The sequence below is a fragment of the Brienomyrus brachyistius genome, chromosome 2 (genome assembly GCF_023856365.1).
Source record: "Brienomyrus brachyistius isolate T26 chromosome 2, BBRACH_0.4, whole genome shotgun sequence".
NCBI classification, from domain to species: domain Eukaryota; kingdom Metazoa; phylum Chordata; class Actinopteri; order Osteoglossiformes; family Mormyridae; genus Brienomyrus; species Brienomyrus brachyistius.
The window spans coordinates 37887560-37905380 of record NC_064534.1 but is presented as its reverse complement, the minus strand read 5'-3'; the positions used below and the strand labels follow the sequence as shown (position 1 = coordinate 37905380).

At 47.8% G+C, this 17821-nt stretch overlaps 12 non-coding genes and 1 pseudogene across 12 annotated transcripts; all 13 read right to left on the bottom strand.

Moving 5' to 3' along the window:
* Positions 1-1133: 1133 nt before the first annotated feature.
* On the bottom strand, positions 1134-1252 carry LOC125732905 (5S ribosomal RNA). Its single transcript, XR_007392268.1, has one exon. It is a non-coding gene; the product is annotated as a 5S ribosomal RNA (ribosomal RNA).
* A 1078-nt stretch (positions 1253-2330) lies between these two features.
* LOC125733388 (5S ribosomal RNA) lies at positions 2331-2449 on the bottom strand. The gene has a single exon (XR_007392734.1). It is a non-coding gene; the product is annotated as a 5S ribosomal RNA (ribosomal RNA).
* Positions 2450-3524: 1075 nt separating this feature from the next.
* On the bottom strand, positions 3525-3643 carry LOC125733901 (5S ribosomal RNA). Its single transcript, XR_007393233.1, has one exon. It is a non-coding gene; the product is annotated as a 5S ribosomal RNA (ribosomal RNA).
* Positions 3644-4718: 1075 nt separating this feature from the next.
* Positions 4719-4837, bottom strand: LOC125733738 (5S ribosomal RNA). Its single transcript, XR_007393075.1, has one exon. It is a non-coding gene; the product is annotated as a 5S ribosomal RNA (ribosomal RNA).
* A 1080-nt stretch (positions 4838-5917) lies between these two features.
* Positions 5918-6036, bottom strand: LOC125731767 (5S ribosomal RNA). The gene has a single exon (XR_007391650.1). It is a non-coding gene; the product is annotated as a 5S ribosomal RNA (ribosomal RNA).
* A 1075-nt stretch (positions 6037-7111) lies between these two features.
* Positions 7112-7230, bottom strand: LOC125737014 (5S ribosomal RNA). Its single transcript, XR_007396281.1, has one exon. It is a non-coding gene; the product is annotated as a 5S ribosomal RNA (ribosomal RNA).
* Positions 7231-8303: 1073 nt separating this feature from the next.
* Positions 8304-8422, bottom strand: LOC125730841 (5S ribosomal RNA). Its single transcript, XR_007391130.1, has one exon. It is a non-coding gene; the product is annotated as a 5S ribosomal RNA (ribosomal RNA).
* A 1074-nt stretch (positions 8423-9496) lies between these two features.
* LOC125731755 (5S ribosomal RNA) lies at positions 9497-9615 on the bottom strand. Its single transcript, XR_007391649.1, has one exon. It is a non-coding gene; the product is annotated as a 5S ribosomal RNA (ribosomal RNA).
* Positions 9616-10689: 1074 nt separating this feature from the next.
* Positions 10690-10808, bottom strand: LOC125730929 (5S ribosomal RNA). Its single transcript, XR_007391222.1, has one exon. It is a non-coding gene; the product is annotated as a 5S ribosomal RNA (ribosomal RNA).
* A 1073-nt stretch (positions 10809-11881) lies between these two features.
* Positions 11882-12000, bottom strand: LOC125730839 (5S ribosomal RNA). The gene has a single exon (XR_007391128.1). It is a non-coding gene; the product is annotated as a 5S ribosomal RNA (ribosomal RNA).
* A 1074-nt stretch (positions 12001-13074) lies between these two features.
* LOC125737013 (5S ribosomal RNA) lies at positions 13075-13193 on the bottom strand. The gene has a single exon (XR_007396280.1). It is a non-coding gene; the product is annotated as a 5S ribosomal RNA (ribosomal RNA).
* Positions 13194-14266: 1073 nt separating this feature from the next.
* On the bottom strand, positions 14267-14385 carry LOC125731483 (5S ribosomal RNA; annotated as a pseudogene).
* Positions 14386-15459: 1074 nt separating this feature from the next.
* On the bottom strand, positions 15460-15578 carry LOC125736216 (5S ribosomal RNA). Its single transcript, XR_007395500.1, has one exon. It is a non-coding gene; the product is annotated as a 5S ribosomal RNA (ribosomal RNA).
* Between the last annotated feature and the right edge of the window lie 2243 nt (positions 15579-17821).

The window sequence follows — 17821 nt, the reverse complement described above, 5'->3', positions numbered from 1 at the left end:
CTTCTTTAAAACATTTTGGTGCTTTCTTCTTTTAAAATACACCGCGGCGCTTACTAACAACACAGGGCCGGACGGACGCCCCCGCTGAACGTGTATGCGCTAGCTTGCCATCATCCTGCTCTATGTTTTATTATACCTTAAAAACGTAATCAAAAAACCACATTAATAAAATACATGTAATGTATTTTTATTCTATTAAAGTTTAATCTCCCAAACCACCCTATCGGCAACACGTGGCATAAGCATGTATTAATACCATATATGGACATAACGGCAATCTCCCAAAACCATATCGCCCCCTATCGGCCGCACGTGGCATAATCATGTATTGATACCATATATGTGCATAAACCCTCGACCAATCAGAATCAAGGAAACGCCACTTCCTCTTATGACGTCAGAAGCGGAGAATTAAGCTCCGCCCAATGTACCACATAACCTTTTTTTCGTCGCGCTGTCAGAACACTGGGAGCTACACACACCAACAAGTCCATACTGCAGGCTGCAGCCAGAACAATTTTCTACATTCAAACATCGACGGCCTCTTCTCTCTAAAAATTCACCAGACCGCTTCTACCACCAGCAAAGAAGTTTCCATCCCTAATTCCTCTGTGATTCCCACTAACCTAAACATTAATCTGGCATTGAAGGGTGTGAATTACCCCGGCCAACCTGCTCTTGTAAATACAGCTTTTAGCGAGTTTTGAAAGGAGAAGAAGAGCAGACCTTGCTATGCCAATAATATCGAGTCTTCTGTGGTGAAGTGGTTTTTGCATAGAAAACAAAGTGGTGAGTTGAAGAGGAATTATATCAGTACTTTGTTTAAAACTGTGTGCAAAAAGCTGTCTCTTTATTATTAACAATAAGTTGTGAAACGTGAATGGGGAGTGACAGTCTTCAAGTTTGTGAGAAGATCGCGCCCTGGTGGAATAAAGGCACGAACAGCTTACAGCACCTAGAATTACCAGGCAGTATTTAGAGTAAAACGGTTTCTAAAAGCTGCCTTTATGAATGAGAGAAAAAAAAAAAAAATATATATATATATATATATAAAATAGTAAAATGGAAGGGGAGTGATAGATTTAAATTAATCATGAAGTGGAGCGCCCCCTGTATAAAGTAAAAGTGAGAAAAACTTACAGCACCTGGTATTCCCAGGTGGTCTCCCATCCAAGTACTAACCAGACCCTACCCTGCTTAGCTTCCGAGATCAGACGAGATCGGGCGTGTTCAGGGTGGTATGGCCGTAAGCGAGAGATGCGACCAAAAACAGCCCTTTTGCATTACACGCCTCTATACATGCCAGTTGGTCCCATTGGATCCTACTAATGTTCTTTTTTTTTTTTTTTATCTGACTCACACTGCAGCCCCACCATCCAATCGGCAGCGCCGGACCCACACCAAACATTCACCAAACTACTCAGCCAGCAGCCTACCACAATTATTCCATTCTTTCCGCATCCGCACACTTCCTTCTTTTTAACTCCTTTTCACTACCGCACAGGTTAATCGCCGCACGTCCCCCGCCGGCAAACATTACTCCTTTGCCTACTGCATGCAGGCTTCTCTTAACGACCCTCTGTTATCAACTCCGCTAACAGCCACAAAATCTCCGCCGCACGAAGCCCACTGGTAGCTGCTGAATCACATGCTTCCCCAAAACGTCGCGCTGTCAGAACACTGGGAGCTACACACACCAACAAGTCCATACTGCAGGCTGCAGCCAGAACAATTTTCTACATTCAAACATCGACGGCCTCTTCTCTCTAAAAATTCACCAGACCGCTTCTACCACCAGCAAAGAAGTTTCCATCCCTAATTCCTCTGTGATTCCCACTAACCTAAACATTAAGCTGGCATTGAAGGGTGTGAATTACCCCGGCCAATCTGTTCTTTTAAATACAGCTTTTAGCAAGTTTTGAAAGGAGAAGAGCAGAACTTGCTATGCCAATAATATCGAGTCTTCTGTGGCGAAGTGGTTTTTGCATAGAAAACAAAGCGGTCAGTTGAAGAGGAATAATATCAGTACTTTGTTTAAAACTGTGTGTAAAAAGCTGTCTCTTTATCATTAACAATAAGTTGTAAAACGTGAATGGGGAGTGACAGTCTTCAAGTTTGTGAGAAGATCGCGCCCTGGTGGAATAAAGGCACGAACAGCTTACAGCACCTAGAATTACCAGGAAGTATTTAGAGTAAAACGGTTTCTAAAAGCTGCCTTTATGAATGAGAGAAAACAATATATATATATAAAATAGTAAAATGGAAGGGGAGTGATAGATTTAAATTAATCGTGAAGTGGAGCGCCCCCTGTATAAAGTAAAAGTGAGAAAAGCTTACAGCACCTGGTATTCCCAGGTGGTCTCCCATCCAAGTACTAACCAGACCCTACCCTGCTTAGCTTCCGAGATCAGACGAGATCGGGCGTGTTCAGGGTGGTACGGCCGTAAGCGAGAGACGCGACCAAAAACAGCCCTTTTGCATTACACGCCTCTATACATGCCAGTTGGTCCCATTGGATCCTACTAATGTTCTTTTTTTTTTTTATCTGACTCACACTGCAGCCCCACCATCCAATCGGCAGCGCCGGACCCACACCAAACATTCACCAAACTACTCAGCCGGCAGCCTACCACAATTATTCCATTCTTTCCGCATCCGCACACTTCCTTCTTTTTAACTCCTTTTCACTACCGCACAGGTTAATCGCCGCACGTCCCCCGCCGGCAAACATTACTCCTTTGCCTACTGCATGCAGGCTTCTCTTAACGACCCTCTGTTATCAACTCCGCTAACAGCCACAAAATCTCTGCCGCACGAAGCCCACTGGTAGCTGCTGAATCACATGCTTCCCCAAAACGTCGCGCTGTCAGAACACTGGGAGTTACACACACCAACAAGTCCATACTGCAGGCTGCAGCCAGAACAATTTTCTACATTCAAACATCGACGGCCTCTTCTCTCTAAAAATTCAACAGACCGCTTCTACCACCAGCAAAGAAGTTTCCATCCCTAATTCCTCTGTGATTCCCACTAACCTAAACATTAAGCTGGCATTGAAGGGTGTGAATTACCCCGGCCAATCTGTTCTTTTAAATACAGCTTTTAGCAAGTTTTGAAAGGAGAAGAGCAGAACTTGCTATGCCAATAATATCGAGTCTTCTGTGGCGAAGTGGTTTTTGCATAGAAAACAAAGCGGTCAGTTGAAGAGGAATAATATCAGTACTTTGTTTAAAACTGTGTGTAAAAAGCTGTCTCTTTATCATTAACAATAAGTTGTAAAACGTGAATGGGGAGTGACAGTCTTCAAGTTTGTGAGAAGATCGCGCCCTGGTGGAATAAAGGCACGAACAGCTTACAGCACCTAGAATTACCAGGAAGTATTTAGAGTAAAACGGTTTCTAAAAGCTGCCTTTATGAATGAGAGAAAACAATATATATATATAAAATAGTAAAATGGAAGGGGAGTGATAGATTTAAATTAATCGTGAAGTGGAGCGCCCCCTGTATAAAGTAAAAGTGAGAAAAGCTTACAGCACCTGGTATTCCCAGGTGGTCTCCCATCCAAGTACTAACCAGACCCTACCCTGCTTAGCTTCTGAGATCAGACGAGATCGGGCGTGTTCAGGGTGGTATGGCCGTAAGCGAGAGATGCGACCAAAAACAGCCCTTTTGCATTACACGCCTCTATACATGCCAGTTGGTCCCATTGGATCCTACTAATGTTCTTTTTTTTTTTTTATCTGACTCACACTGCAGCCCCACCATCCAATCGGCAGCGCCGGACCCACACCAAACATTCACCAAACTACTCAGCCGGCAGCCTACCACAATTATTCCATTCTTTCCGCATCCGCACACTTCCTTCTTTTTAACTCCTTTTCACTACCGCACAGGTTAATCGCCGCACGTCCCCCGCCGGCAAACATTACTCCTTTGCCTACTGCATGCAGGCTTCTCTTAACGACCCTCTGTTATCAACTCCGCTAACAGCCACAAAATCTCCGCCGCACGAAGCCCACTGGTAGCTGCTGAATCACATGCTTCCCCAAAACGTCGCGCTGTCAGAACACTGGGAGCTACACACACCAACAAGTCCATACTGCAGGCTGCAGCCAGAACAATTTTCTACATTCAAACATCGACGGCCTCTTCTCTCTAAAAATTCACCAGACCGCTTCTACCACCAGCAAAGAAGTTTCCATCCCTAATTCCTCTGTGATTCCCACTAACCTAAACATTAAGCTGGCATTGAAGGGTGTGAATTACCCCGGCCAATCTGTTCTTTTAAATACAGCTTTTAGCAAGTTTTGAAAGGAGAAGAGCAGAACTTGCTATGCCAATAATATCGAGTCTTCTGTGGCGAAGTGGTTTTTGCATAGAAAACAAAGCGGTCAGTTGAAGAGGAATAATATCAGTACTTTGTTTAAAACTGTGTGTAAAAAGCTGTCTCTTTATCATTAACAATAAGTTGTAAAACGTGAATGGGGAGTGACAGTCTTCAAGTTTGTGAGAAGATCACGCCCTGGTGGAATAAAGGCACGAACAGCTTACAGCACCTAGAATTACCAGGAAGTATTTAGAGTAAAACGGTTTCTAAAAGCTGCCTTTATGAAAGAGAGAAAAAATATATATATATAAAATAGTAAAATGGAAGGGGAGTGATAGATTTAAATTAATCGTGAAGTGGAGCGCCCCCTGTATAAAGTAAAAGTGAGAAAAGCTTACAGCACCTGGTATTCCCAGGTGGTCTCCCATCCAAGTACTAACCAGACCCTACCCTGCTTAGCTTCCGAGATCAGACGAGATCAGGCGTGTTCAGGGTGGTATGGCCGTAAACGAGAGACGCTGCCAAAAACAGCCCTTTTGCATTACACGCGTCTATACATGCCAGTTGGTCCCATTGGATCCTACTAATGTTCTTTTTTTTTTTTTTTTTTATCTGACTCACACTGCAGCCCCACCATCCAATCGGCAGCGCCGGACCCACACCAAACATTCACCAAACTACTCAGCCGGCAGCCTACCACAATTATTCCATTCTTTCCGCATCCGCACACTTCCTTCTTTTTAACTCCTTTTCACTACCGCACAGGTTAATCGCCGCACGTCCCCCGCCGGCAAACATTACTCCTTTGCCTACTGCATGCAGGCTTCTCTTAACGACCCTCTGTTATCAACTCCACTAACAGCCACAAAATCTCCGCCGCACGAAGCCCACTGGTAGCTGCTGAATCACATGCTTCCCCAAAACGTCGCGCTGTCAGAACACTGGGAGCTACACACACCAACAAGTCCATACTGCAGGCTGCAGCCAGAACAATTTTCTACATTCAAACATCGACGGCCTCTTCTCTCTAAAAATTCACCAGACCGCTTCTACCACCAGCAAAGAAGTTTCCATCCCGAATTCCTCTGTGATTCCCACTAACCTAAACATTAAGCTGGCATTGAAGGGTGTGAATTACCCCGGCCAATCTGTTCTTTTAAATACAGCTTTTAGCAAGTTTTGAAAGGAGAAGAGCAGAACTTGCTATGCCAATAATATCGAGTCTTCTGTGGCGAAGTGGTTTTTGCATAGAAAACAAAGTGGTGAGTTGAAGAGGAATAATATCAGTACTTTGTTTAAAACTGTGTGTAAAAAGCTGTCTCTTTATCATTAACAATAAGTTGTAAAACGTGAATGGGGAGTGACAGTCTTCAAGTTTGTGAGAAGATCGCGCCCTGGTGGAATAAAGGCACGAACAGCTTACAGCACCTAGAATTACCAGGAAGTATTTAGAGTAAAACGGTTTCTAAAAGCTGGCTTTATGAATGAGAGAAAAAAAATACATATATAAAATAGTAAAATGTAAGGGGAGTGATAGATTTAAATTAATCGTGAAGTGGAGTGCCCCCTGTATAAAGTAAAAGTGAGAAAAGCTTACAGCACCTGGTATTCCCAGGAGGTCTCCCATCCAAGTACTAACCAGACCCTACCCTGCTTGGCTTCCGAGATCAGATGAGATCGGGCGTGTTCAGGGTGGTATGGCCGTAAGCGAGAGATGCTACCAAAAACAGCCCTTTTGCATTACACGCCTCTATACATGCCAGTTGGTCCCATTGGATCCTACTAATGTTCTTTTTTTTTTTTTATCTGACTCACACTGCAGCCCCACCATCCAATCGGCAGCGCCGGACCCACAACAAACATTCACCAAACTACTCAGCCGGCAGCCTACCACAATTATTCCATTCTTTCCGCATCCGCACACTTCCTTCTTTTTAACTCCTTTTCACTACCGCACAGGTTAATCGCCGCACGTCCCCCGCCGGCAAACATTACTCCTTTGCCTACTGCATGCAGGCTTCTCTTAACGACCCTCTGTTATCAACTCCGCTAACAGCCACAAAATCTCCGCCGCACGAAGCCCACTGGTAGCTGCTGAATCACATGCTTCCCCAAAACGTTGCGCTGTCAGAACACTGGGAGCTACACACACCAACAAGTCCATACTGCAGGCTGCAGCCAGAACAATTTTCTACATTCAAACATCGACGGCCTCTTCTCTCTAAAAATTCACCAGACCGCTTCTACCACCACCAAAGAAGTTTCCATCCCTAATTCCTCTGTGATTCCCACTAACCTAAACATTAAGCTGGCATTGAAGGGTGTGAATTACCCCGGCCAATCTGTTCTTTTAAATACAGCTTTTAGCAACTTTTGAAAGGAGAAGAGCAGAACTTGCTATACCAATAATATCGAGTCTTCTGTGGCAAAGTGGTTTTTGCATAGAAAACAAAGCGGTCAGTTGAAGAGGAATAATATCAGTACTTTGTTTAAAACTGTGTGTAAAAAGCTGTCTCTTTATCATTAACAATAAGTTGTAAAACGTGAATGGGGAGTGACAGTCTTCAAGTTTGTGAGAAGATCGCGCCCTGGTGGAATAAAGGCATGAACAGCTTACAGCACCTAGAATTACCAGGAAGTATTTAGAGTAAAACGGTTTCTAAAAGCTGCCTTTATGAATGAGAGAAAAAAAATATATATATAAAATAGTAAAATGTAAGGGGAGTGATAGATTTAAATTAATCGTGAAGTGGAGTGCCCCCTGTATAAAGTAAAAGTGAGAAAAGCTTACAGCACCTGGTATTCCCAGGAGGTCTCCCATCCAAGTACTAACCAGACCCTACCCTGATTGGCTTCCGAGATCGGATGAGATCGGGCGTGTTCAGGCTGGCATGGCCATAAGCGAGAGACGCTACCAAAAACAGACCTTTTGCATTACACGCCTCTATACATGCCAGTTGGTCCCATTGGATCCTACTAATGTTTTTTTTTTTTTTATCTGACTCACACTGCAGCCCCACCATCCAATTGGCAACGCCGGACCCACACCAAACATTCACCAAACTACTCAGCCGGCAGCCTACCACAATTATTCCATTCTTTCCGCATCCGCACACTTCCTTCTCTTTAACTCCTTTTCACTACCGCACAGGTTAATCGCCGCACGTCCCCCGCCAGCAAATATTACTCCTTTGCCTACTGCATGCAGGCTTCTCTTAACGACCCACTGCTATCAACTCAGCAAACAGCCACAAAATCTCCGCCGCACGAAGCCCACTGGTAGCTGCTGAATCACATGCTTCCCCAAAACGTCGCGCTGTCAGAACACTGGGAGCTACACACACCAACAAGTCCATACTGCAGGCTGCAGCCAGAACAATTTTCTACATTCAAACATCGACGGCCCCTTCTCTCTAAAAATTCACCAGACCGCTTCTACCACCAGCAAAGAAGTTTCCATCCCTAATTCCTCTGTGATTCCCACTAACCTAAACATTAAGCTGGCATTGAAGGGTGTGAATTACCCCGGCCAATCTGTTCTTTTAAATACAGTTTTTAGCAAGTTTTGAAAGGAGAAGAGCAGAACTTGCTATGCCAATAATATCGAGTCTTCTGTGGCGAAGTGGTTTTTGCATAGAAAACAAAGCGGTCAGTTGAAGAGGAATAATATCAGTACTTTGTTTAAAACTGTGTGTAAAAAGCTGTCTCTTTATCATTAACAATAAGTTGTAAAACGTGAATGGGGAGTGACAGTCTTCAAGTTTGTGAGAAGATCGCGCCCTGGTGGAATAAAGGCATGAACAGCTTACAGCACCTAGAATTACCAGGCAGTATTTAGAGTAAAACGGTGTGTAAAGGCTGCCTTTATGAATGAGAGAAAAAAAAAATATATATAAAATAGTAAAATGGAAGGGGAGTGATAGATTTAAATTAATCGTGAAGTGGAGCGCCCCCTGTATAAAGTAAAAGTGAGAAAAGCTTACAGCACGTGGTATTCCCAGGCAGTCTCCCATCCAAGTACTAACCAGACCCTACCCCACTTAGCTTCCGAGATCAGACGAGATCGGGCGTGTTCAGGGTGGTATGGCCATAAGCGAAGGCTGCGAACAAAAACAGCCCTTTTGCATTACACGCATCTATACATGCCAGTTAGTCCCATTGGATCCTACTCCTGTTTTTTTTTTTTTTTATCTGACTCACACTGCAGCACCACCATCCAATCGGCAGCGCCGGACCCACACCAAACATTCACCAAACTACTCAGCCGGCAGCCTACCACAATTATTCCATTCTTTCCGCATCCGCACACTTCCTTCTTTTTAACTCCTTTTCACTACCGCACAGGTTAATTGCCGCACGTCCCCCGCCGGCAAACATTACTCCTTTGCCTACTGCATGCAGGCTTCTCTTAACGACCCTCTGTTATCAACTCCGCTAACAGCCACAAAATCTCCGCCGCACGAAGCCCACTGGTAGCTGCTGAATCACATGCTTCCCCAAAACGTCACGCTGTCAGAACACTGGGAGCTACACACACCAACAAGTCCATAATGCAGGCTGCAGCCAGAACAATTTTCTACATTCAAACATCGACGGCCTCTTCTCTCTAAAAATTCACCAGACCGCTTCTACCACCAGCAAAGAAGTTTCCATCCCTAATTCCTCTGTGATTCCCACTAACCTAAACATTAAGCTGGCATTGAAGGGTGTGAATTACCCCGGCCAATCTGTTCTTTTAAATACAGCTTTTAGCAAGTTTTGAAAGGAGAAGAGCAGAACTTGCTATGCCAATAATATCGAGTCTTCTGTGGCGAAGTGGTTTTTGCATAGAAAACAAAGTGGTGAGTTGAAGAGGAATAATATCAGTACTTTGTTTAAAACTGTGTGTAAAAAGCTGTCTCTTTATCATTAACAATAAGTTGTAAAACGTGAATGGGGAGTGACAGTCTTCAAGTTTGTGAGAAGATCGCGCCCTGGTGGAATAAAGGCACGAACAGCTTACAGCACCTAGAATTACCAGGAAGTATTTAGAGTAAAACGGTTTCTAAAAGCTGGCTTTATGAATGAGAGAAAAAAAATACATATATAAAATAGTAAAATGTAAGGGGAGTGATAGATTTAAATTAATCGTGAAGTGGAGTGCCCCCTGTATAAAGTAAAAGTGAGAAAAGCTTACAGCACCTGGTATTCCCAGGAGGTCTCCCATCCAAGTACTAACCAGACCCTACCCTGCTTGGCTTCCGAGATCAGATGAGATCGGGCGTGTTCAGGGTGGTATGGCCGTAAGCGAGAGATGCTACCAAAAACAGCCCTTTTGCATTACACGCCTCTATACATGCCAGTTGGTCCCATTGGATCCTACTAATGTTCTTTTTTTTTTTTATCTGACTCACACTGCAGCCCCACCATCCAATCGGCAGCGCCGGACCCACAACAAACATTCACCAAACTACTCAGCCGGCAGCCTACCACAATTATTCCATTCTTTCCGCATCCCCACACTTCCTTCTTTTTAACTCCTTTTCACTACCGCACAGGTTAATCGCCGCACGTCCCCCGCCGGCAAACATTACTCCTTTGCCTACTGCATGCAGGCTTCTCTTAACGACCCTCTGTTATCAACTCCGCTAACAGCCACAAAATCTCCGCCGCACGAAGCCCACTGGTAGCTGCTGAATCACATGCTTCCCCAAAACGTTGCGCTGTCAGAACACTGGGAGCTACACACACCAACAAGTCCATACTGCAGGCTGCAGCCAGAACAATTTTCTACATTCAAACATCGACGGCCTCTTCTCTCTAAAAATTCACCAGACCGCTTCTACCACCAGCAAAGAAGTTTCCATCCCTAATTCCTCTGTGATTCCCACTAACCTAAACATTAAGCTGGCATTGAAGGGTGTGAATTACCCCGGCCAATCTGTTCTTTTAAATACAGCTTTTAGCAACTTTTGAAAGGAGAAGAGCAGAACTTGCTATGCCAATAATATCGAGTCTTCTGTGGCAAAGTGGTTTTTGCATAGAAAACAAAGCGGTCAGTTGAAGAGGAATAATATCAGTACTTTGTTTAAAACTGTGTGTAAAAAGCTGTCTCTTTATCATTAACAATAAGTTGTAAAACGTGAATGGGGAGTGACAGTCTTCAAGTTTGTGAGAAGATCGCGCCCTGGTGGAATAAAGGCATGAACAGCTTACAGCACCTAGAATTACCAGGAAGTATTTAGAGTAAAACGGTTTCTAAAAGCTGCCTTTATGAATGAGAGAAAAAAAAAATATATATAAAATAGTAAAATGTAAGGGGAGTGATAGATTTAAATTAATCGTGAAGTGGAGTGCCCCCTGTATAAAGTAAAAGTGAGAAAAGCTTACAGCACCTGGTATTCCCAGGAGGTCTCCCATCCAAGTACTAACCAGACCCTACCCTGATTGGCTTCCGAGATCGGAAGAGATCGGGCGTGTTCAGGCTGGCATGGCCATAAGCGAGAGATGCTACCAAAAACAGACCTTTTGCATTACACGCCTCTATACATGCCAGTTGGTCCCATTGGATCCTACTAATGTTTTTTTTTTTTTTATCTGACTCACACTGCAGCCCCACCATCCAATTGGCAACGCCGGACCCACACCAAACATTCACCAAACTACTCAGCCGGCAGCCTACCACAATTATTCCATTCTTTCCGCATCCGCACACTTCCTTCTCTTTAACTCCTTTTCACTACCGCACAGGTTAATCGCCGCACGTCCCCCGCCAGCAAATATTACTCCTTTGCCTACTGCATGCAGGCTTCTCTTAACGACCCACTGCTATCAACTCAGCTAACAGCCACAAAATCTCCGCCGCACGAAGCCCACTGGTAGCTGCTGAATCACATGCTTCCCCAAAACGTCGCGCTGTCAGAACACTGGGAGCTACACACACCAACAAGTCCATACTGCAGGCTGCAGCCAGAACAATTTTCTACATTCAAACATCGACGGCCTCTTCTCTCTAAAAATTCACCAGACCGCTTCTACCACCAGCAAAGAAGTTTCCATCCCTAATTCCTCTGTGATTCCCACTAACCTAAACATTAAGCTGGCATTGAAGGGTGTGAATTACCCCGGCCAATCTGTTCTTTTAAATACAGCTTTTAGCAAGTTTTGAAAGGAGAAGAGCAGAACTTGCTATGCCAATAATATCGAGTCTTCTGTGGCGAAGTGGTTTTTGCATAGAAAACAAAGCGGTCAGTTGAAGAGGAATAATATCAGTACTTTGTTTAAAACTGTGTGTAAAAAGCTGTCTCTTTATCATTAACAATAAGTTGTAAAACGTGAATGGGGAGTGACAGTCTTCAAGTTTGTGAGAAGATCGCGCCCTGGTGGAATAAAGGCATGAACAGCTTACAGCACCTAGAATTACCAGGCAGTATTTAGAGTAAAACGGTGTGTAAAGGCTGCCTTTATGAATGAGAGAAAAAAAAAATATATATAAAATAGTAAAATGGAAGGGGAGTGATAGATTTCAATTAATCGTGAAGTGGAGCGCCCCCTGTATAAAGTAAAAGTGAGAAAAGCTTACAGCACGTGGTATTCCCAGGCAGTCTCCCATCCAAGTACTAACCAGACCCTACCCCACTTAGCTTCCGAGATCAGACGAGATCGGGCGTGTTCAGGGTGGTATGGCCATAAGCGAAGGCCGCGAACAAAAACAGCCCTTTTGCATTACACGCCTCTATACATGCCAGTTAGTCCCATTGGATCCTACTCCTGGTTTTTTTTTTTTTTTATCTGACTCACACTGCAGCACCACCATCCAATCGGCAGCGCCGGACCCACACCAAACATTCACCAAACTACTCAGCCGGCAGCCTACCACAATTATTCCATTCTTTCCGCATCCGCACACTTCCTTCTTTTTAACTCCTTTTCACTACCGCACAGCTTAATCGCCGCACGTCCCCCGCCGGCAAACATTACTCCTTTGCCTACTGCATGCAGGCTTCTCTTAACGACCCTCTGTTATCAACTCCGCTAACAGCCACAAAATCTACACCGCACGAAGCCCACTGGTAGCTGCTGAATCACATGCTTCCCCAAAACGTCGCGCTGTCAGAACACTGGGAGCTACACACACCAACAAGTCCATACTGCAGGCTGCAGCCAGAACAATTTTCTACATTCAAACATCGACGGCCTCTTCTCTCTAAAAATTCACCAGACCGCTTCTACCACCAGCAAAGAAGTTTCCATCCCGAATTCCTCTGTGATTCCCACTAACCTAAACATTAAGCTGGCATTGAAGGGTGTGAATTACCCCGGCCAATCTGTTCTTTTAAATACAGCTTTTAGCAAGTTTTGAAAGGAGAAGAGCAGAACTTGCTATGCCAATAATATCGAGTCTTCTGTGGCGAAGTGGTTTTTGCATAGAAACAAAGCGGTCAGTTGAAGAGGAATAATATCAGTACTTTGTTTAAAACTGTGTGTAAAAAGCTGTCTCTTTATCATTAACAATAAGTTGTAAAACCTGAATGGGGAGTGACAGTCTTCAAGTTTGTGAGAAGATCGCGCCCTGGTGGAATAAAGGCACGAACAGCTTACAGCACCTAGAATTACCAGGAAGTATTTAGAGTAAAACGGTTTCTAAAAGCTGCCTTTATGAATGAGAGAAAAAAAATATATATATAAAATAGTAAAATGTAAGGGGAGTGATAGATTTAAATTAATCGTGAAGTGGAGTGCCCCCTGTATAAAGTAAAAGTGAGAAAAGCTTACAGCACCTGGTATTCCCAGGAGGTCTCCCATCCAAGTACTAACCAGACCCTACCCTGATTGGCTTCCGAGATCGGATGAGATCGGGCGTGTTCAGGCTGGCATGGCCATAAGCGAGAGATGCTACCAAAAACAGCCCTTTTGCATTACACACCTCTATACATGCCAGTTGGTCCCATTGGATCCTACTAATGTTTTTTTTTTTTTTATCTGACTCACACTGCAGCACCACCATCCAATCGGCAGCGCCGGACCCACACCAAACATTCACCAAACTACTCAGCCGGCAGCCTACCACAATTATTCCATTCTTTCCGCATCCGCACACTTCCTTCTTTTTAACTCCTTTTCACTACCGCACAGGTTAATCGCCGCACGTCCCCCGCCGGCAAACATTACTCCTTTGCCTACTGCATGCAGGCTTCTCTTAACGACCCTCTGTTATCAACTCCGCTAACAGCCACAAAATCTCCGCCGCACGAAGCCCACTGGTAGCTGCTGAATCACATGCTTCCCCAAAACGTCACGCTGTCAGAACACTGGGAGCTACACACACCAACAAGTCCATAATGCAGGCTGCAGCCAGAACAATTTTCTGCATTCAAACGTCGACGGCCTCTTCTCTCTAAAAATTCACCAGACCGCTTCTACCACCAGCAAAGAAGTTTCCATCCCGAATTCCTCTGTGATTCCCACTAACCTAAACATTAAGCTGGCATTGAAGGGTGTGAATTACCCCGGCCAATCTGTTCTTTTAAATACAGCTTTTAGCAAGTTTTGAAAGGAGAAGAGCAGAACTTGCTATGCCAATAATATCGAGTCTTCTGTGGCGAAGTGGTTTTTGCATAGAAAACAAAGCGGTCAGTTGAAGAGGAATAATATCAGTACTTTGTTTAAAACTGTGTGTAAAAAGCTGTCTCTTTATCATTAACAATAAGTTGTAAAACGTGAATGGGGAGTGACAGTCTTCAAGTTTGTGAGAAGATCGCGCCCTGGTGGAATAAAGGCACGAACAGCTTACAGCACCTAGAATTACCAGGAAGTATTTAGAGTAAAACGGTTTCTAAAAGCTGCCTTTATGAATGAGAGAAAAAATATATATATATAAAATAGTAAAATGTAAGGGGAGTGATAGATTTAAATTAATCGTGAAGTGGAGTGCCCCCTGTATAAAGTAAAAGTGAGAAAAGCTTACAGCACCTGGTATTCCCAGGAGGTCTCCCATCCAAGTACTAACCAGACCCTACGCTGATTGGCTTCCGAGATCGGATGAGATCGGGCGTGTTCAGGCTGGCATAGCCATAAGCGAGAGATGCTACCAAAAACAGCCCTTTTGCATTACACACCTCTATACATGCCAGTTGGTCCCATTGGATCCTACTAATGTTTTTTTTTTTTTTATCTGACTCACACTGCACCACCACCATCCAATCGGCAGCGCCGGACCCACACCAAACATTCACCAAACTACTCAGCCGGCAGCCTACCACAATTATTCCATTCTTTCCGCATCCGCACACTTCCTTCTTTTTAACTCCTTTTCACTACCGCACAGGTTAATCGCCGCACGTCCCCCGCCGGCAAACATTACTCCTTTGCCTACTGCATGCAGGCTTCTCTTAACGACCCTCTGTTATCAACTCCGCTAACAGCCACAAAATCTCCGCCGCACGAAGCCCACTGGTAGCTGCTGAATCACATGCTTCCCCAAAACGTCACGCTGTCAGAACACTGGGAGCTACACACACCAACAAGTCCATAATGCAGGGTGCAGCCAGAACAATTTTCTACATTCAAACATCGACGGCCTCTTCTCTCTAAAAATTCACCAGACCGCTTCTACCACCAGCAAAGAAGTTTCCATCCCTAATTCCTCTGTGATTCCCACTAACCTAAACATTAAGCTGGCATTGAAGGGTGTGAATTACCCCGGCCAATCTGTTCTTTTAAATACAGCTTTTAGCAAGTTTTGAAAGGAGAAGAGCAGAACTTGCTATGCCAATAATATCGAGTCTTCTGTGGCGAAGTGGTTTCATGCATAGAAAACAAAGCGGTCAGTTGAAGAGGAATAATATCAGTACTTTGTTTAAAACTGTGTGTAAAAAGCTGTCTCTTTATCATTAACAATAAGTTGTAAAACGTGAATGGGGAGTGACAGTCTTCAAGTTTGTGAGAAGATCGCGCCCTGGTGGAATAAAGGCACGAACAGCTTACAGCACCTAGAATTACCGGGAAGTATTTAGAGTAAAACAGTTTCTAAAAGCTGGCTTTATGAAAGAGAGAAAAAAAATATATATATAAAATAGTAAAATGGAAGGGGAGTGCTAGATTTAAATTAATCGTGAAGTGGAGCGCCCCCTGTATAAAGTAAAAGTGAGAAAAGCTTACAGCACCTGGTATTCCCAGGTGGTCACCCATCCAAGTACTAACCAGACCCTACCCTGCTTAGCTTCCAAGATCAGACGAGATCGGGCGTGTTCAGGCTGGCATGGCCGTAAGCGAGAGACGCGACCAAAAACAGCCCTTTTGCATTACACACCTCTATACATGCCAGTTGGTCCCATTGGATCCTACTAATGTTTTTTTTTTTTTTTATCTGACTCACACTGCAGCCCCACCATCCAATCGGCAACGCCGGACCCACACAGAGCGGGGCAGAACAAAGGCAGGAGGAGGAACAAGGACAGGCGGGACAGAGAGAGGAAAGAAGGGAGAGAAGGAGGAGGAAGGAAGGGGAGCCCGAGGGAGCCCCTGCGGGCGACGGGAGGCAGCCGGAGGGGCCGCAGGCGGCCGGGAGGCCGGAGCCGGAGGGGACCTCGGAGGGGCCGAGGAGGCAGGGCGAGGGACCCGCGGAGGGGCCAGGGAGGAAGCAGGAGGGAGCACCGGGGAAGGGGACGAGGGAGCAGGAGGGGCCCACGGCGAAGGCCCAGAGGAGGGGGGAGCCGCAGCAGGCGGCGACGTCCGGTGGAGGGCCGGAGGTAGGGGCCCCGCAGGCAACCGAGGAGCCGCCGTCGGGGAGCCCGCAGGCGACCGACCAGGCACCGGAGGGGGGAGCGAGGCAGGGTGACGAGGCATCGGAGGGGGACCCGTAGGCGACAGCCGACCCGGAGGGCCAGGACCTGCAGGCGCCAGCCGAGCCAGAGCGCAGGCGAGGGAGGGCGAGCCAGGGGGCAGGGCGGGAGGGACCCCAGTCCGACGTCTGTGCCCCCTCCCTCTGCGGGACACAGACATACCGACCCCCGGTCGGGGTCGATGTCGCCGGGGTGAGGGTGAAGGAGTCACAGGAGCGGGGCCAGGGACAGGAGCGGCGCCTCGGGAGCTGCTGCAGCGCGGTCAGGGGGCGCCTCGGGAGCTGCTGCAGCGCGGTCAGGGGGCGCCTGCCCGGGAGCTGCAGCAGGCGGCTGCAGTGGGGGCACCTGCCCGGGAGCTGCAGCAGGCGGCTGCAGTGGGGGCACCTGCCCGGGAGCTGCAGCAGGCGGCTGCAGTGGGGGCACCTGCCCGGGAGCTGCAGCAGGCGGCTGCAGAGGGGGCGCCTCTGCAGGAACAGGAGCGCGGTCAGGAACAGGAGCTGGCTGCAGTGAGGGCGCCTGCCTGGGAGCTGCAGCAGGCGGCTGCAGAGGGGGCGCCTGCCCGGGAGCTGCAGCAGGCGGCTGCAGAGGGGGCGCCTCTGCAGGACCAGGAGCGCGGTCAGGAACAGGAGCTGGCTGCAGTGGGGGCGCCTGCCCGGGAGCTGCAGCAGGTGGCTGCAGTGGGGGCGCCTGCCCGGGAGCTGCAGCAGGCGGCTGCAGTGGGGGCGCCTGCCCGGGAGCTGCAGCAGGCGGCTGCAGTGGGGGCGCCTGCCCGGGAGCTGCAGCAGGCGGCTGCAGAGGGGGCGCCTCTGCAGGAACAGGAGCACGGTCAGGAACAGGAGCACGGTCAGGAACAGGAGCACGGTCAGGAACAGGAGCTGGCTGCAGTGGGGGCGCCTGCCCGGGAGCTGCAGCAGGTAGCTGCAGTGGGGGCGCCTCTGCAGGAACAGGAGCACGGTCAGGAACAGGAGCTGGCTGCAGTGGGGGCGCCTGCCCGGGAGCTGCAGCAGGTGGCTGCAGTGGGGGCGCCTGCCCGGGAGCTGCAGCAGGCGGCTGCAGAGGGGGCGCCTCTGCAGGAACAGGAGCACGGTCAGGAACAGGAGCTGGCTGCAGTGGGGGCGCCTGCCCGGGAGCTGCAGCAGGTGGCTGCAGTGGGGGCGCCTGCCCGGGAGCTGCAGCAGGCGGCTGCAGAGGGGGCGCCTCTGCAGGAACAGGAGCACGGTCAGGAACAGGAGCTGGCTGCAGTGGGGGCGCCTGCCCGGGAGCTGCAGCAGGCGGCTGCAGTGGGGGCGCCTGCCCGGGAGCTGCAGCAGGCGGCTGCAGTGGGGGCGCCTGCCCGGGAGCTGCAGCAGGCGGCTGCAGTGGGGGCGCCTGCCCTGGAGCTGCAGCAGGCGGCTGCAGTGGGGGCGCCTGCCCGGGAGCTGCAGCAGGTGGCTGCAGTGGGGGCGCCTGCCCTGGAGCTGCAGCAGGTGGCTGCAGTGGGGGCGCCTGCCCTGGAGCTGCAGCAGGTGGCTGCAGTGGGGGCGCCTGCCCTGGAGCTGCAGCAGGCGAAGGGGGCTGTGCAGGCAGCGAAGGCGGCTGCGCAGGCAGCGAAGGCGGCTGCGCAGGCGGCTGCACGGGAGCGGGGTCCGCCGGTAATGGCGGCTGCACGGGAGCGGGGTCCGCCGGCAATGGC